Source organism: Neovison vison, chromosome 12 (genome assembly GCF_020171115.1).
Source record: "Neovison vison isolate M4711 chromosome 12, ASM_NN_V1, whole genome shotgun sequence".
Lineage (NCBI taxonomy): Eukaryota > Metazoa > Chordata > Mammalia > Carnivora > Mustelidae > Neogale > Neogale vison.
Genome location: NC_058102.1, coordinates 24,979,205 through 24,997,628, shown reverse-complemented (window position 1 = coordinate 24,997,628; position 18,424 = coordinate 24,979,205). Strand labels below are relative to the sequence as shown.

At 36.8% G+C, this 18,424-nt stretch overlaps 1 protein-coding gene across 1 annotated transcript in view; it reads right to left on the bottom strand.

Moving 5' to 3' along the window:
• The window catches only part of NTN4 (netrin 4), a 164,247-nt gene that overhangs the window by 134,436 nt on the left and 11,387 nt on the right, over positions 1 to 18,424 (bottom strand). Inside the window, exon 2 of the mRNA XM_044226889.1 lies at positions 16,375 to 16,480. The gene's annotated coding sequence lies outside the window, so the exon portion shown is untranslated. The remainder of the gene's footprint in view (positions 1 to 16,374; positions 16,481 to 18,424) is intronic.

Genomic DNA, 18,424 nt, shown 5'->3' with positions numbered 1-18,424 from the left:
GATGCTTTAATCAATTCAAGAGCACTGTCTTTGGAGGTTAAGTAACTTGCCCAAAACCACTTAAGAAGAGACAGAGCCAGGGTTTGAAAAGTTGGCTGGAACTCCTGGTTATTACCATTCTACAAAACCAGATTTTGCAGAAGTTACATAGCAGGTAGAAAGCAAAACGCCTTAAAGGTATTTTCTTGTGTGGTTTTTTTTTCTATTCTATCATTAAGCAGCAATTATCCTTCAACCCAAAGATTCCAACCTTCCTTACCCGAAAAAGCCATCTAAAAGTTCCTAAATTGCTCACCAATATAAAACAAGAAAACACCAAAGACCCAGAAATCTCTAGTAATAAAGGATAGAGGTGGAGAGGACAGGCTGAGTATGTTACCTCCCACTTAACCTCATTCATAACGTGGAAATAATAATAATAATATGTATCTTACAGGTTTTGATAGGATTAACTAAGTTAATAAAAGAACTTAGAAAAATGCTTAATACATAGTAAACATTTAATAAAAGTTATCTATTATTGGGGTTCCTGTGTGGCACAGGATGCTTGGTTAAGCATCTAACTCTTGATTTTGGCCCAGGTCATGATCTCAGGGTTTTAGTGGGGAGAACCATGTGAACTCAGTAGGGAGTCCACTTCAGGATTCTCTTTCTCTTTGCCCCTCCCACTGCTCTCTCTCTCTCACTCTCTCAAGTAAATAAAGTTAACTATCATTTATCTGTTTCCTATCAGGTATAACGGATAATTTTTTTCCTAATTAGCCTAAAGAAAATTTCAGTATCACTCTGCGTCTTCAGTTTCTGTAGTCCAAGAATGTGGTTTCTAGCATATACCCATGTTTTTAAAAACTCTACATAATGCATTTGGATATTCCATGTTGTAATGGAATACAACATACTATAACTTATTATTTTAAACAGACACTCATACTGCTTTAACAGAAGTGAATTAACAGATTATTGATCATGCTGCAAAGGCAGAATGGTAAAATGGCTAAAAGCCCAAACTCTGGCATTCTCATTGTAATTTAGAACCCCAGATCTTCCTATGGGCTGATGGACTTTGAGCAAATTATCTCTCCTCCCTATGCCTCAGTTTCCTCATCTGTAAAGTGGGGTAGTAATAGTATCTACTTCATAGATTTGTTATGAAGATTAAATGAATCATTACATATAAAGTTCTAGGGATAGTTCCTTGCACATACTCTGCACTCATGTGAGTTATGTCTTTTATAACTTATCCATCTACTTGAAAAATTGTATTTTGTCAATTGATTTTTAAAAATTTATTGGTAAAATGTTCATAGAGAAACATTCAAGTTTCCCCACTCTAAATGCCTAACATATTTAATATGTGGTTGAAATTCAAGCCTTTCTAGCTCTCTGCCTAATTTTAGTATATTGAAATCATTGTTTCAATCTTATTTTAATCCTCAGTTAGTTGGAAGTTGTTGTCTTTTATTATCTTAGCCTGTGACTTACTCCAAATCCGTGGATATGTTTCAGCTACAGTATTTATATAATTTCCTAACAAATTCCCAAACAAAGCAAACTGATAGAATATAGTAAATATGACAAATGCTTAGAATATTTTATATTTTTATACAGATACTGCTAAACATCATAAGTCTTAGGGCTCAATGATAAAACAAAATACATGTATATATTTTTAATCTTTATACTTCTACGATTTATGAAGTATTGAAATGAACAACAGGCTCAAATCGAGCAGGAAAATATGTTAGTGACTCATCACATTTTAATGCTTCTTAATTTTCAGGCTTCCTGTGTGAATTAGCTAAGAGTTACAGCAATTTTAAAGAATAATGACTAAAACCTTTTCTATTTCCTGCTAAATTTCCTACTAAAGGAAAAGTATTCGTTTTTAAATACTACTCTATGTAAAGAAAACCAGGGAATTAGAATTTTCTTAATAGGCATGTCTTTCAGAGCTAAGAATTTCAGATGAAGGAGCAAGTGAATAGAATAAAAGTATTTTTATAAGTTCAGAAAGAATTGGTCTGTGTAGATCTAGATAAAAAATTCAATCAAATATCATCTGTGTCATGTTTAAATTGTTTGTATTATTGCTGTTCTTTGAATCTTCCAGTCTTGTCCCAATCTTGTCTGGCATGATTCACATACCTGCACAACAGATGCTAAGTGGCATTAGGGCAGCCCCACAGAGATAACCTACTCTAAGGAAAAAAAATGAATAAAGAAGTTCTGCCATTTGGATCACTCCTTGGAGAATGTCAGAGGTATAGTAGAAAAAAGAACTAAAATTACAAAGACATTTAAAAAATTAACTTATAAGGAAATCGAAGTAATCAGATTTCTTATTTGTAATTATGGAAAAACAATACACTCACTTTACTAAAGGTGTAGATAAGATTTTCTTTAAGTAGGGCAAAGTCCTCTCATTGGACTGGATATTTTTTAATGTTATATACAGAATTTTTAAACTCTATTTGAAATCGATGGCTACCCCAAAATTTGTGTCCTCCTCTGCTTCCATTTCATGATTTATAAGGAATTAGCTTTAGCACTCTTTTTGGAGCATAGGTTGAAAAGGCATTTTAATTTCCACCTCAGAGTAATTTTAAAACCACATCAATTATTTTTCATGTGCAGCTGTTTTTTATCCACAAATTATTGCTCTAGGCATTTTTACTTTACCACACATTTCAGAAGAGAAGGAATGAAGGGGAACCAGCTAATCTACAAATATTTCACCAACAGTAGATCAGACCCAAAAAAAAGTGTGTGGTGGGGGGATTAGGAACCAAAACTTCTTTAGAAATAAGAACTGCTCATTAATAGTCTAACCATGTTATACATAGTCCACTTAACTTGCATTTAATGATCACTAAAAGGTCGATTCCCAATTTACATTCCCCCCTACCATTTATTCATTCAAAAAATATTTACTTTTGTTCTGGGAAATGTTAAGTGAGGATTAAGGCTACTCTCAAGAGACATTACAATCTGGGAAGGCAGTAATTGCACATTAAACAATGAGAGAATAATATAAAGCAATAAAACACAGTAGAGACTGGGATGCCCAGAAGAAGAGCAGTGGGATGGAGAGGATAATAGGATTTGGATAAACTAAAGCGGGGCAGGGAGGGCATTCTCCAAAGGCATGAGTGAAGGTTTAAAGTGAATAGAGAATGTTTGGGATACACTAGGTAGGCATGTCTTAGAGGAACAGGGTGCACAGCGGTAAGTAGAACAACAATTTCGTATGGGAATTTTAGGTCATCTTTAGAGGTCATCTTTCCAAACATGCAAATATCTTTTTTTTTTTTTAAGATTTTATTTATTTATTTGACAGAGCGAGATCACAAGCAGGCAGAGAGGCAGGCAGAGAGAGGAGGAAGCAGGCTCCCTGCTGAGCAGAGAGCCCGATGCGGGACTCGATCCCAGGACCCTGAGATCATGACCTGAGCCGAAGGCAGCGGCTTAACCCACTGAGCCACCCAGGCGCCCGCAAATATCTCTTTTATAACATCTCTGGATAAAAGCCATTTAACATCTACTATTATGCATTTCTTATTTGTTGGTTTGTTTAGCAGCGTACTTGTGTTCCAGTTACTGTTCTAAAGGCTCCTCAAACATGAATTCAGGTGGTCTCATAACAACTTTGTGAGAGAAGTATGATAATCATCTCCACTTTACAGATGAGGAAAAGAGGCAAGGAGAGGATAGGTCATTTGCCTCCGGTCACAGAGCTGGTGAGTGGCTGGTCCAGGATTCTCTCACACAGGCTCCGGCTGCAGAGTTCACGCTCTGACCAGGTGTTCACCCTTCCCCAGGGTAGATGGCCCTTCCACTGTTGGCTAGCTCAAAAGATTAGACACAAGGTTGAATAGCTTCTAAAATTTTCCAGCATTATCTTGTGATGTACATTTGCCTCATAAAAATCCAGATTTCAAGCAAAGAACACTTTGGAACTCTAAGGATTTCAGTCTAAGTGAGTTAAAACAGTCACAAAGTATAATCACCTTGTACCTGTATGATATTAAAACCAGTGATGTCTATGATTTTTTAAAAAAAATTTCTCCTAAAATATATAAAGTGAATCTAACTTGAGAAATTTCATGATTTTGCATGTAAAAATAGATGTAGTTGATGTATTCACTTGTGAAAGTCTTTAAACAACTTAGTGGCTCAGGATACTATCACTTCAGAGGTAGAATTTTCTCTGCGAATTTGAAAAATGTTTATCATTAAGAACCTTGATGCTTCTTGGGAACTTGGGCTTCTTATCCAGATTCCCATGGTCCTAAATATTGGATTTGCTCACTCATCCATTCAGTCAATTCTGATTGAGCTACCTCTAGGTGCCAGGCATTGGTTCAGGCACTGAGGATTCTGACGGAAATAAAGCAGACCAGGTAGATTCCTGCTCTCATGATTAACGCTCTTTTTGGTGTGAGGAATTGCAGGTGGGATTTAATCAAGAATGTAACATATTTTCTGTTTCGCTAAAATTGTTGGTATTGGATTCCCATCTGCCCCCCCCCAATTACTCCTATTGCATTATCTAAGAAGGAGAAAAGACTGTAAACACTTGAGATACATAACTTAATAAAAGGAAGATACAACTTGAGCCAGAAAGATAGTCTGTTTTTCCAAGGAGCAGCATGAGGAAGCGGAGCCAGATTTCAGGAACACCTGGGTGTAAGGCTCTTTCCCAGCAGTCCTCACTGAACTTCTCCCCAAGTTGAGAAATTCTAAACTTAAAAAAATTATAATAATTTGTTAACTGCCAAGAATGATGATAAAATAAACATTTAAATTCAGCATCGGGTATTGGCACGTAAGCACAAAATATTTTATCATAGAACCAGAAATTGACAGAATGATCACATGTTATTATTGGATTGGAACTTGGATCTTGGCTATAGAACTGGAAATCTGAGCCTATTGATTAAGCCTCCTCTGATTCATAGAGGACTTCCTCCATGGAAAAACTGACCATTCAGTAGAGCACTTATGACAGTAGTTTTCATAAAGAGAAGTCAGATGTTTCCAAGTTTTAAGGCCAGTGAGAGAGAGTTAAATCAGTAACTTAAAATCTACAGATTTTATTGGATAAATGGTTAAATATTTAGTTGTGAAAATATAAGTTTTTCTCCATGGAGTTAAAATGTTTATACTGACCACTTTCTTTAAGGAAACATCCTAGGGGCATTATGAATTATAAACAAAGAAGGATCAGTACTCAGGCTCTTTGTTTTAAGGAAGCAGAACTTTGAATTTTTGCTTAACTGCCTAAATTAAACTGTGCACGGAGCCCTTTCTGTCTTGGATAAAAGCCACATGTTCTCCTATATCTGTTAGAGAGGGTTGTGGAAGTTTTTTGTGGTCAAGTGGTTAGAACCCAAGATAGAGTCTGTTCTAGAGCAGCTTCCACTTTCCACATGTAATTTCACAATGGCTGCTATGACTGGCTGTTTCGTCACCGCACCAAATCAGGTCTCCAAAACACTCTTGTCTGACTTAACCAAGGCTTAACACATGCAGTAGAATTGCACAGTAGGAGAAGAAACTCTGGTACCATTTGGTACCATTCTTACGGCATTAACATAATCTCTATAGAGTAAAACCACAATTTTTTAAAAAGTACTCCATTTTACCTATTGTAACTGTGGCCTACATAGCTCTAATAAAAGGGTTCTCATGATAAAGAAGAATCCTGTTTGTCATTGAACACCTGATAATGCTAGATGGAGAATGTGGCTAACTGAGGAGGCCTTTAGAATAAGGAAAGGTCTAGAACAAAGAAGATAAAAGGGTTTCAAGCTTATTTGAGTGTCTTTATAATGTGTAGTGAAATTTCATTAACTCGTATTCATAAAATCAATTACCATCATCTAGTTCAGGCTAAAGATTGCTTTAAAAATATTTATGATGCAAGAAAATAAATAATAAAAATTTTAAAATAGTTCTTTCTAGTTAGGATGTATATAGTGAAAACAGTTGGACAAATAGGAACAAGGAAATATTTTTAATTCGTGGAGCAATTCTGGAAATTTAGTTGGCTCCCCAGGGAAAATCAAGCTTCTAAATACATATTTTAATAAATAAATATATAATTGTTTTTTTTCTTAAATATTCTGATAAAAAAAAAAAAAGTATATGTGGGGCCCCTGGGTGGCTCAGTGGGTTAAAGCCTCTGCCTTCGGCTCAGGTCATGATCCCGGGGTTCTGGGATCGAGCCCCGCGTTGGGTTCTCTGCTCAGCGGGGAACCTGCCTACCTTCCTCTATCTCTGCCTGCCTTGTGATCTCTGTCTGTCAAATAAATAAACAAAATATTTAAAAAAATTTTTTTAAAAAGTATATGTAAGTAGTTTGACTCAAACCTATAAGCCAGATATTTCCAAAATAGATAGTGCCTATGTTTGGTTAATACCTGAATTTACAGGGTTAGTGTCCATATTATGTATTTACACAATTAAATTGTGTAGCTACATCATGTGTGCAGACCTCAGCCACATCCTCCGTTGTGATTTCCATTCTCAGTTATTGCCAGAGTGAATGCAGAGTTTAAGAAATTTGGGGGAAATATCTGGGCAAGTGCTTTTGCCTATCCCAGGGATTCCAATCTGGGGTCCATGCATGAACCTTAAATATGTCTGCAAATCTGCAGAAATGGCCGGAAACAATTTTTACATGTTTATATAGAAATTTTCATAAAGTCCATATTTTTTTCTGAAGATTTTATTTATTTGTTTGTTTATTTATTTATATATTTATTGTCGGAGAGACAGGGAGAGTGAGAAAGAGAGCATGAGCAGGGGGGCAGCAGGCAGAGGAAGACGCAGCCTCCCCGCTGAGCAAGAAGCCCAATTTAGGACCTAGGACCCTGGGATCATGACCTGGGTAGAAGGCAGATGCTTCACCGACTGAGCCACCCAAGCATCCCAAGAAAGTCCATGTTTTTAATGATTATCAAAGGTCTTTATCCCCCTAAAAGGGTAAAAATTATTGATTTAAGGAGTCCTTGTTTGTGGAAAATGCAGTGCTCTAATGAACTGCAATATAACTTTGAATTAAAAGATCTGAAATGACGTCCCCTCCCCATTGACCACAAACTGGGCTTTGAGATTGACATAACGTTTCCCTGGCAAGTCTCTCATACACCTGCCTTCTGAAAGAAGACTGTTCCAAATGTGACTTTGCACATTTTGGCGACCTTAAACATTTCTTCTGTTAAATTTTCTTATACCCTTTGTCTGTTGAACTAACAGTATTTCTACAATCCTCTTATGTGCAGTAGATGTTGAGAACAAAACTACGAACCCAAACAGACATGTCCTTGCCTTCTCGCATGGTTGTGCAGCAGCGAGCTCTCTCAGTTTTCCTCATTTTCCATATCCACCGGGGGAGAACAATTATAAATCATATTCAAGTTCATCTAATTTCACCAGAAAGCACTCACATTAAACTAAATGCATGAAGTAAAGTGACATCTAGTGTTGGTTAAGTGGCAGTGAACTATGTTCAGTGTCACAACTCTTGAGTAGTTTTGATTTGCTCTTTGGAAATCATGTTAAACTTGGCTTGATCAATTCTTAAAAGCATAGTTTTGTTTCTTTTTTTTATATTTTAAAATAATATTGAAATAACCTGAATTTAAATGTTAATAACATTTTCTTTTCTTTCTTAAAAAAAAAAAAAGAATAATCAAAGTGTAGAGAAAAGTCTAAAGAACCAAATAATACTCATGTTTCTATCACCCAGTTTTGGCCAGTCTTAACATTTTGCTATAGTTCCTTTAGACAGTTTAAAAATAAAACATAGTAGACATACTTGATGTCCTATGAACTCCTTCCTGATTTTATTTCTGTTGTTTTCTCCTGAGAGGTAACCACTCTGTGGTTAATTAATTATCTCTGTGACTGTTTTCATACTTTCATTATATATTTGCATACCTATAAAGTCTGTAATATTGCATTTTTTTACACTTGATATAAACAATAACATACTGTATAAATTCTGCTGCACCTTGCTTTTTCTAGTTCTGTAGTCTGCTTTTCAAATTTACTTAGACTGGTCATTAGTTCTACTCATTAATTTTAATAAATTGGCTGGATTATACCATAATTTACTTTATCATTGATGGATATTTGAGTTATTTCTAGTCTCTTGCTCTTATAAACAATGCTGCAGTAAATACTCTCTTTTTTAAAAGATTTTATTTACTTATTTGACAAACATCACGAGTAGGCAGAGAGGCAGGCAGAGAGAGAGGGGGAAGCAGGCTCCCGCTGAACAGAGAGCCCAATGTAAGGCTCAATCTCAGGAAACCAAGATCATGACCTAAGTCAAATGGATGAATGGATAAGGAAGATGTAGTCCATATACACTATGGAGTATTATGCCTCCATCAGAAAGGATGAATACCCAACTTTTGTAGCAACATGGACGGGACTGGAAGAGATGATGCTGAGTGAAATAAGTCAAGCAGAGAGAGTCAATTATTATATGGTTTCACTTATTTGTGGAGCATAACAAATAGCATGGAGGACAAGGGGCGTTAGAGAGGAGTAGGGAATTTGGGTAAATTGGAAGGGGAGGTGAACCATGAGAGACTATGGACTCTGAAAAACAGTCTGAGGGGTTTGAAGTGGCGGGGGGGTGGGAGGTTGGGGTACCAGGTGGTGGGTATTATAGAGGGCACGGCTTGCATGGAGCACTGGGTGTGGTGAAAAAATAATGAATACTGTTTTTCTGAAAATAAATAAATTGGAAAAAAATAGTAATTAAGAAAAAAAAAAAAAGGCAGAGGCTTAACCCACTGGGCTACCCAGGCGCCCCTGCGGTGAATACTCTTAAATGTGATTACTTGTGTGCACATTTGAAAGTTTCTCTACTCTGTATGCCTAGAAGTTGGTGCTCAGGTGTATACTTCTACAACATCTGTAGATACTGAGAATTTGTGCTTCTAAAGAGTTGTACCAACTCACACCCTCACTGGTAGCATAAGAGAATTTCTGTTGCTTCTCACCAACACTTAGTATTGTCAGGCTTTTTAACTTCTGTTAATTTGCTTGGTGCAAAATGTTATTTCATTGTGTTTCTTGGATTCATAGTAAAATGAGCTCCCTAAAAAAATAATGGGTTTTTCCCCCACAAAAGTTTCTTCTATGCATTGTTTATTCCTCTCAAGTGTCTGTTGAAACTTCCCTTATTGAACTGTTAAGGTCTTTAACATACTCTTAATGTAAGTCCTTTGTAGGTTTGATGTATTGCAAATATTGTTCCTCAGTTTGTCTCAGCTTTTCACTATGTTCATGGGATCTTTTCCCTTTAATGTAATCAATGTTATTCATCTTTCCCTTTTGGTATCTTATTTTAAAAACCCTTCATTAAGCTTTTCTCCTTTATTTCCTTCTTAAATGTTTAAAGTTGTGATTTCCATATTTAGACTTCTGCGTTGTTAATTTTTGTTTTTTGGTGAGAGGTAGGGAATTGTTCCCTTCCCCGTGGATAATAATTGTGCCAGCATTACTCCCTGAAGAGACTACTCTTTCCTCATTATTCACTTTTTTTTTTTTTTGAGAGAGAGAGGGGGGGGAGGGGCAGGGGAGGAGGGAGGGAGAAAGAATCCCAAGGGGCTCCATGTTCACACAGAGCCTGACCCGGGGCTTGGTCTCACGACCCTGAGATCATGACCAGGGCTGAAATCAAGAGCTGGACACTTACACCAAATTGAGCCATCCAGGTGGCCCCACGTTGTTCACTTTCGTCTCACCACCACAGTCACTCAACAAATTAGTTGTGCAGCATTTCTCTTGGGGAGTTGATACTTGTATAGTATCCTGAGTTTCCCTCCTGGGGTCAAGTCTGTCTATGACTTCCATCTAGGCTTTATCCCGACTCACATTCTAAGCCTGGTTTGCATCTACCTGAGAAACACTGGTCAATCTCAGGAGCATTCTTCCTAATGTTCCCAGACTCTGTGCCTGGGTTCCGAACATTAGTTCCTCCTCAGTGATTTGCCCTCTCTTCTGGGTTATTCTATTCTGAGTAAGGATGATCAACCACCCCCACTGTGACCAGGACTGAGGAGTTTCCTTAACGTGGGACCATAAGTGTTAAAACAGGGATGGTTGTTGGATAGGATTCACTTTCCTTCTCCCCTCCAGTTGCAGCTTCCTTCTCAGTTGACTTCTTGGTTCTTTAGTCAAGGTGTTATCTCTGTGCTCACCAATCATCTTCACATTGAACTTACATTTGTTGCAGTCCTACTATAAGGGTGATGTGTTTCACATCATATAGTATCTCATTGAACACTTACAACAGCTTTGTCTTCCTTTTACACATGAGGAAAATTGCATTTAATTGGCAAAGATCACAAAATTAGTGACATAAAACAATGAACCCAAGCCTTTTGACTAAAAACATCTTATTTCTATAAAACTTGCTATCTTTCTAAGCTGAGGAAAACACAGCTGTAATTGCATGAATGGACTTACACCCATACTATTGGAACTTATGCGTGGAACCCTGTATATTTTTGGTCTACTAAGATTCCTGTCACATTTGACAGTGCACAAAAGCAATTTGTATATATTATAAAGCACAAGTCATAATTCCATTTGTTTTGCAACAGTACAAACATTTCAAATGTTGCATTAAGACAAAAAAACTAAGAAGAAAGATAACAGGAATAGTATCACATAGCATTCACGTTGCCACATCAGAGTGTGTCCCTTCAGTTAAAATGTCACTGTATGGGTAGGGGACCTTTTTATTCTATGCATCTGCTTTATCAATCTTCTTCTTTTTATAGCTTATTGAAGAAATCTTGCAAAAAGTTTTTCTTTTTTAATTACTCCAAACCCCAAATGTTATTTTTAGATTAACACAAAAGCATATGCAAAATACAGAGTACTATTATTTGTATAGTATTAGTTCCCCAAATATTAACAGGATTTAGGGAGGAGAGAAAATGGTCCAATTAGTTTGGGAAACAAATTTATTGTAGAACTTATCAATTTATTTATTAATTTGCACTGTGATTTCCTTACACAGAGATAGTGCAGCATTTTCCAAATGATTTGACCATGAAGCCTTTTTGTTTTGTTTCATGACTTCTCACTAGCTTTGAAATATACATAGGGAGATGGTGTTTTCATTTGTAACAACACAGTACCCTCCAGAGGGCAGCAGATTCCCTTGGCATATAGCCAATCACCTGTTCATTGAATAGATTGACAAAGGTTTTGGAACATGGTCTACTATATTTCAGGTAATGGATGTAAAATTTCTAGTTCCTGTAGCAGAAATAGGCATTGAAATTTAACTTCATGCTGATAATAAAATAAATGTATGGTACTAAGATATAATACTAAAAAATAAACCAATTGGGTCTCTGATTGCTCACAATTACATCATTGGACTGTAAAGTTCAGATCCCAGGTCCAATCTTTCCTTCTTATCTTTCTTATGTTCAAACAACAAAAATTAATTGAATGTTTCATAAGCAGTAAAATAAAGTATTAGAATCAATTCCTTTCCCAGAGATCAGAGATCAGGGAGATATTAAAATAGCACATTAACCCATTCACTTTCTTGCCCAGCTGCAAATTAGAATCACCTGGGGGACGTTTAAACATTAATAATGCCCAGGTCCCACCTCAGAACAATTAAATTGGAATCTCTGTTTGGTTTTAAGCGTGGCATCAAAAAAATGTTCTCTGATGATTTAATGTGTAGTCAGAATTGAGAACCACTGTATTAAGATGAAAATAATGTTTTAGATAAGAGGTTTCTGACACTTTTTAAAAGATTTTATTTATTTATTTGACAGAGATTACAAGTAGGCAGAGAGGCAGGCAGAGAGAGGAGGGGAGGCAGGCTCCCCACTGAGCAGAGAGCTCGATGCAGGGCTCGATCCCAGGACCCTGGGATCATGACCCGAGCCGAAGACAGAGGCTTTAACCCAAATAGCCACCCAGGCACCCCTGTTTCTGACATTTTTAAAGAGGAGAAATTTAGGCTCCCCCTCTTCCAGGGGAAATGTTTTAAATGTAGAACAGTATACAAAGAAAATGATCTTTCTTACATCCTCTGCCCATTTAACTTTGGTCAGCATCTTTATTCTTTCTTAGCCATCTAGACTGCCTAAAACAAAACCAAACAAAAAGTCCACATCATATAGTTCCTAAACTTAACTTCAGAAAACATTTTCTAGTCTTAGAGTAAGATATCATATTTTTGCTTTCAAAAATTCATTATAGCTCACCTTAGTTAACAAGTAGCCTAGGGCATTCCAAATAAATCCGTTGGACCCATAGACCTCATCTGGCAAAAATAAATTCTGTTCACTTGCTCCTTGAATTGAGCTAAGAAGATTATTTTTGCAAACACTAACTGGGAAGGCAGAGAAGGAGAGAGCAAGAGATCAAGAAAATATTAATGAATATATACCTTCCAATTGCAAAAAGATATGGAAGAAACACCTGTTTAGGTGGTTAGAATGAGTGTAGGTTATGGTTATGGATTGGAGGTTTTCTTTATGCAACATTAACTGGCTTATATTGGGCAGTGAATTCATGGACATGTGTCTTATTAATATCATGTTCTTACTTTGAACTCAGTGTGATAGGATGGCTGTTTTTAGGGCATCATTGGACTGGAGAACTCCTGAAGACAATTAAAAGTCTTTGAATTAAAAGATAATCTTTGGGCCTCCTGGCTGGCTCAGTTGGTAGAACATATGATTCTTGATCTCAGGGTTGTAATTTCAAGCCCCATGTTGGGTGTAGAGATTACTTAATGAAATCTTAAATTCCACAAATGAGTGAAATCACATGGTGTCTGTCTTTCTCTGACTGATTTCATTTCATATAATGCTTTCTAGCTCCATCCATGTCGTTGTAAATGTCAAGATTCCATTCTCATTTATGTCCAAGTAATATTGCATTATATATATAGTATATTTCATTAAATATACATATTTATACACACGTGTGTACACACACACACACCCCTCATCTTCTTTATCCATTCATCAGTTGATGGACATTTGTATTCTTTCCATAATCCGGCTATTGTTGATAATGCTGCCATAAACATCAGGTGCATATATCCCTTCAAACCAGTGTTTTGTTTTGTTTTTTTATCCTTTGGGTAAATACCTAGTAGTGCAATTGCTGGATCATTGGGTAGCTTTATTTTTAACTTTTGGAGGAAACTCTACACTGTTTTCCAGAGTGGCTCCACCAGTTTGTATTCCCATCAACAGTGTAGGAGGGTTCCCCTTTCTCCACTCCTTGTTAACACCTGTTGTTTCCCATGTTGTTAATTTTAGCCATTCTGACGGGTGTCAGGTGATATCTCATTGTGATTTTGATTTATATTTCCCTGATGACGAGTGATGTTGAGCATCGTTTCCTGTATCTGTTAGTTATCTGTATATCTTCTTTGGGAAAAAAAGTCCATTCATGTTTTCTGTCCATTTTTTAACTGGATTATTTGTTTTTTTGTGTGTTCAGTTTTATAAGTTCCTTTGTAGATTTTGGATAGTAACCCTGTATCAGATGTGGGATTTAATAAACAAAACCGATGAACGGGATGTTTGGGGGGGGCAGAGGAGAGGCACACCAGGAAACAGGCTCTTAACTATAGAGAACAAACTGAGGGTTACTGGAGGGGAAGTGGGGGAGGGGGGCACAGGGAGATGTGTTAAATAGGTGTTGGAAATTAAGGAGGGCACTTGGGGTGAGCATTGGGTATTGTATATAAGCGATGAATCATTAAATTTTACACCTGAAACTAATATTACACTGTATGTTAACAAAATGGAATTTAAATTAAAACTTGAGGGACACCTGCATGGCACAGTTGGTTAAGTGACCCCCTCTTGATTTCAGCTCAGGTAGTGATCCCAGGGTCATGGGATTAAGCCTTGCCTCAGCCTCTGTGCTCAGCATGGACTCTGCTTAGAGTTTCTCTCTCCCTCTGCCCTTCCCCACTATCAAATAAATACATCTTAAAAAAAAAAAAAGAAAATCTTTACAAGAAAAAAAGATAATCTTTGAAAATAAAATACAGGCAGAAATAAGGGCTCAGTTCCTGTTGTGAAATTTAATAAAGGGAAACATCACTAAAACGGAGTTAGAGGTTTGGCAGGGCGCATTCTCATGCCGTAGCATGCAGGATCAGTTGCAAACCCAGCAAGAAGAGAGGGACCTTACCTATGAGACACTACTTTAGGATCCCAGCGGAAGGAAAAGAGCCTTCCCCCAACTCCCACTCCAATAGCCCAGCTCATGAGAGGCAGCACAATTTAGCCAATGAGAAGCTACTATACTTTGAACACCCAGTTTAATCCAATAGACTTTATGTTTAAAATAGCCCCTCCCAACTTCTCTACCCCCTTTGCTTTATAAAAGGGCATACCTCTCCTTTGTTTTTTGGAATTGTCTATGGTTTTGTTGTAGCTTTCTTGTCCTAGGTTGCAATTCTCTACTATTCCTGAATAAACCCATCTTTTGCTGATAAAAATAATCAGCAGCTTTATTTTATAAGGTTAATACTCTGACAGTCGATAGATTTTTTTTTTAAGATTTTTATTTATTTATTTGACAGACAGATCACAAGTAGGCAGAGAGGCAGGCAGAAAGAGAGGAGGAAGCAGGCTCCCGGATGAGCAGAGAGGCCAATTCGGGGCTCGATTCCAGGATCCTGAGACCATGACCTGTGCCGAAGACAGAGGCTTTAACCCATTGAGCCACCCAGGCGCCCCAGTTGATAAATACTTTAAGCAAAGAATCAGATCCATCTTTTCGTTAGAAATCAAACTAAAAATCCCTAATTGAAGTGTACCGTGAGGGATCCAAAAGAAAATATTACTATCTTCATTTTATAGATGAAGTTTTTAAATCAGAAAAATTAAGTAATTTCTCTAAGGGCTACATGCAAATAAGAAGCAGAGAGGGATTTGAAACCAAGCAGATTGGCTTCAGAGTCTACATGCCTAACAATTATGCTGCATTGCCTCAGAACTTATAGGAAAAAACCTAATGTTGCAATAAAGAAAACATACATATACACACATTCCTCGTATTACCTATTCTAAAGTAAAATTTTAATGCTTTTAAAGTTGGGATATTACCAGAAATCAATGGGTGTCTACAAATAAAACTCACACATAAGCTGATACTTAAATGATACCTATAATTCTAATTGGCACATAATCGGTACATAAAACAACGGCGCATCTTTGAGATACAGTAAAATCTCATAGACACTTGTATTTGTTCTTACGGGAAGGTGTTCATAAAATCAGAAATTTTCCTTTTTAAAGAAAAATAATAAAGAAAAGTGATCAAGATAAATACAAATTTCTGCAAGTGAAAGTTCACTTACTCACTGAATCAAGTATTTATTAAATTTGATGATCAGAGTAGTAAAGAGATCCAGCTCTGGAATCGGACAGACCTGGATCAAATTCTGGCCAAACCATTTTCAAGCTATGTGATTTTGAGTAAGTTACCTACTCTTTCTAAGCCTCAGCAAGATGGAGATGCTAACGGCATCTCACGGATTGTTGTGAGGATTAAATATAATAATTCATTCAAGGGATAGCACAATGTTTGGCACATTGATAAATGTCTTCTACTATTAGATGACACTCCTTCCCTATTTTTTTAAAATAGTCTTCCTTTGGGGCACCTGGCTGGCTCAGTTAGAACATGTGATTCTTGATCTTGGGGTTGTGAGTTCAAGCCCCACATTGGGTATAGATGTCACTTAAAAAATTAGTTTTCCTCCAATAAAAATTAAAATATTCCTTAAAAATAGTTTTCCCTTAAAATTTTTATTACAGAATCATAGGAAATTTAAAAATATCAAAAATATAGAACCACCTTCCAATTACACATTCAAATATTTCACTCATTGTCATATGTATTATCCTCACACATTCAGCTGCTCTTTACTACTATAGTAATTACTTTTATCACCAACTATAATGCTGAGTTGCCTAAATATTCGGTTTATCACATAAAGTGAATTAGGCCCCCAAAATGAATTCTTAGTGATCTTTCACCCAACTCTTTAATAATTGTCACCTCTATGCAACATGAAAACAAGAGGGGAAGTGAGATAGTTTAGTGGCTGTTTCTTTTTTTTAATACAGATTTTATTTATTTATTTGAGAGAGAGTGAGAGAGAGGGAGAAGCATACTCCCCGCTGAGCAGAGCGCCTGACATGAGGCTCAATCCCAGGACCGCGAGATCATGATCTGAGCTAAAGGCAGACACTTGACCAACCAAGCCACCCAGGCACCCCTATGTTTCTTCCTATCAGATGAGAACTAGAGAAAGCATGGTACTTTCATGGCTCTTACCATACAGCAAAAAGTGGCTGGTCCAGTACAGGTTTCCTGGTTCCACTATAAGGTCATGATTTATCTATGTTCCTGGCCTCCGTTTCCTTGTTTGGAAATAAAGGATCTGAAAGAGATTTTTTATTTAAGTATTTTTTGTGACTATGTAAGTAATATATGCACTGATTTCTGAACATTTGGGGAAAAAAAAACAACTATTAACATTTTGACATATTTCTTTCAAGAAAGAGGAAAAGAAAAACACAGGAAAGAGGAAAAGAGAAACACATATACATACAAGTGAGGAACGGGACAAAACCAGAAGTATAGATAAAATCAAACAATAGGAAAATACTTACTAGTGTTTTGTGAAAATAAAACAAGATATAAATGGTCCTTAAGAAAATATAAATTGCATGAATTGACTTAAGAATAAATAGCAGAAAACCTGAATAGATCTATAACTAGGAAAATAACCTGGAAACATTTGCAGAAACTTACTTCTACGAGGTAAGTATCATTACGATCCCCATTTTACAGAATGGGGAAACTTGAAAGGCTACACATCAAGAAATTAGCAGAAGTGGTCCTTGTCAATAGTTTCCACTATTGCAACCAGTGTACTCTGAGAAGGTGTGGACCCCAACAAGGAAAAATTCATACTATGGTAGTGAAGTCATTTAATAATCAGGAACTTAGACCATGTTCTGTGGTAGGCACTGATCTGGATCTGCAAAGATGAATGCTATGGTCCCTGTGTTCAAGATGTTTCTAGTTGAGTCCAGATAGACAAATAATTATAGAGACTACTCTGCAACATGATAATTGTTATAATAGAGGTAAAAAAAAAAAGTGGAGTCAGAGCTCAGAACAAGTGAGACTAGGGAGTCAGGGAAGGGCTCAAATGGAAAGTTCCTCTTGGGCTGGCTCTGGAAAGGCAGAAGAAGGAAAGGAAGGCAGAGGAAGGAGAGAAAGAAGACATTCCATACAGAGGGAACAGCATATGCAGAGGTAAAATGCTTTTGATAATCTGTATGTTGACTTCTTCATAAAATATTTTAAAAAACAACAATGCAAAGACATGATGTGTTTTTGACAGAAGGCAATAGTGCTCAGCAGCATTTTTCCTTATTCCGTCCTGATGAAAACCTGCTCTTATTTCACGTTAAAATGGTTGGGATATTTGGCAAAAATCTTCTGTATTCTTCCTTAATGAGTTGTCAGAGATTCTGCCGTGCCATTTGTCTTCTAAGCAAGTTATTATGAAGGCTGTCAGTAAAGAGTAAAGATGAGGATAAACAATATATTCATCAGTCAGCAGGGGGCTGAGAATCTGTTCATTCAGAATCAGCAGGGGGCCGTGGGAAAATGTCTACTCTTTAAGCAAGCCTCAGAAGGACTACCATTCAAAAGAAAGGGTAGGTTTGTGAGAAGTTAAGAAAGTCTTCCCCTAATTTCAACTTCTAGGTGCTTTCTGTGGGCCTTCTGCTTACAGACAGAGAATGAATGAAGCATAGCAGTGATCTTAATTTTGACCACTCACCAAAACCTAATTCAGAGACTGACAGATGAATCTGATACTATACAGAAGGTCATGTGTATGGGTAATTAAGTTGACAGTCACAAATGTCAAAATAATTCACACTCAGTCTGCAGTACCAGGATTTCGCTGTCTTTGTGAGGCTGTTATTAAGTATGTGGTAATTAAGAATTAAAACTGCTTGTTTGTCTTCCCCAAAGTTCTTACAGTTTGGGTTAGAAGAGCAAAGCAACAAAGTTTAGAGAAAGACAGATGTGGGCTCTGAGGCTTGTTCCTTGCAGAATTTTGAACAGGTTACTTAGCAACTCTAGCTACTAACGTCTACTTCACAGACTTGCCGTAAGGATTAAATTAGATAATATATGTAAAGTGTTGACACATAAGTGCTTTAAAAATGGCAGTCATAACGATGTTGCTGCTGGCTTAAATATTATTATTATCATCATACAGATTCAGGACAGTCTAGACTCTTCTCTGAACATAGTATGTTCTGATAGGAAGAAGAAAACCTTTATTAAACCTAAATATGTA